The 1,015-nt window shown below is 61.1% G+C and overlaps 1 protein-coding gene across 1 annotated transcript in view; it reads left to right on the top strand.

Moving 5' to 3' along the window:
• The window catches only part of LOC104160303 (nascent polypeptide-associated complex subunit alpha), a gene marked incomplete at its 5' end in the record, with an annotated part of 3,613 nt that overhangs the window by 275 nt on the left and 2,323 nt on the right, over positions 1-1,015 (top strand). The gene's annotated exons all lie outside the window — the stretch shown is intronic.

Genomic DNA, 1,015 nt, shown 5'->3' with positions numbered 1-1,015 from the left:
GAGCTGAACCTGCCCGAGCAGCCGGTGAGCTGGGCAGCGGGGAGGGGAGGTGCCCCACGGCCATGGGATCGGGCAGGTCAGGGCTCGGCATGGTCCAGTGCCGATGGGTCGGTGTCACTAACGCGTGTTCTCAGGCATGGAGCACCGTGTGGCTTGTGGCGTGGGCACTGCGACTGTTGCCTGAGCTGGCTTCACACGGAGGCTCGGGGAAGAGCTGCCACGTGCCTGTACCCCGTTGTGTGTGTCTGGCATCCACTGTGGTTTTTCCCTGTGTCCATCCACCAGCAAAGGGGAGCTATGGGCAGTGCTTGTGCCAAAACGGGCCCGTCCCCATGCTCTGGGGAAACTCCTTTGCCTGTCCGAACTGTTGGGATCCCCTGGGTGCACACCGACAGCCTGCAGAGAGCTTTGTCGAGGGCTCTTGTGTGCTCAGTGTTGCCGTGGGCAAGTAGCCCTTTCCGGGGAAGGAAACGGGACTGAGTTCAGGTAATAGCCGCATGAGAGGGTGGCGGTGTCACCCTCCGGCCTCCTGCGAGGCTGGAGACGCCTGGCTCTGCTTCCTTCACTCCCGCGTGGTCGGACATGGCTGTGCTGTGGTTCGCAAGGTAATAGCGGCACTGCGGCAGTGGCGCAGGAGCTGGGAGCCCTCTGGGCCTCCCCGGCTCCAGCAGCTTTCAGGACCTGGCACAGAGGCCAACCTGAGCATCCTGAGATGGCATTCCCAGATGGGGCTTTTCAAGGTAATTGCAAATCGTCCCCTGTAGTGAAGTCGCAGAGAGGCGCAGCAGATCTGAGAACTCGGTGAGTTGGTCTTTGTTTCTGTGCCATGTGTCTGAGCTCCTGCAACCCCAGCTTCACTGCTGCCTGAACAGGTTGGAGTTGCAGAGAGCTCCCTCCGCCAGATACTGCTTAACCACGCTGGCTGGAAATCGTCAGCGCTCGGAACCCCCAGCAACAAAGGCTACACTGAAGCAGTGTGGTTCTTTATCTCGCCGCGTCCCCTGGACCCACCTGA

This window comes from Cariama cristata, unplaced genomic scaffold (assembly GCF_000690535.1).
Source record: "Cariama cristata isolate BGI_N322 unplaced genomic scaffold, ASM69053v1 scaffold34614, whole genome shotgun sequence".
Classification (NCBI taxonomy): Eukaryota; Metazoa; Chordata; class Aves; order Cariamiformes; family Cariamidae; genus Cariama; species Cariama cristata.
The sequence above is the reverse complement of the archived record's forward strand: the minus strand, read 5'-3'. Positions and strand labels throughout refer to the sequence as shown.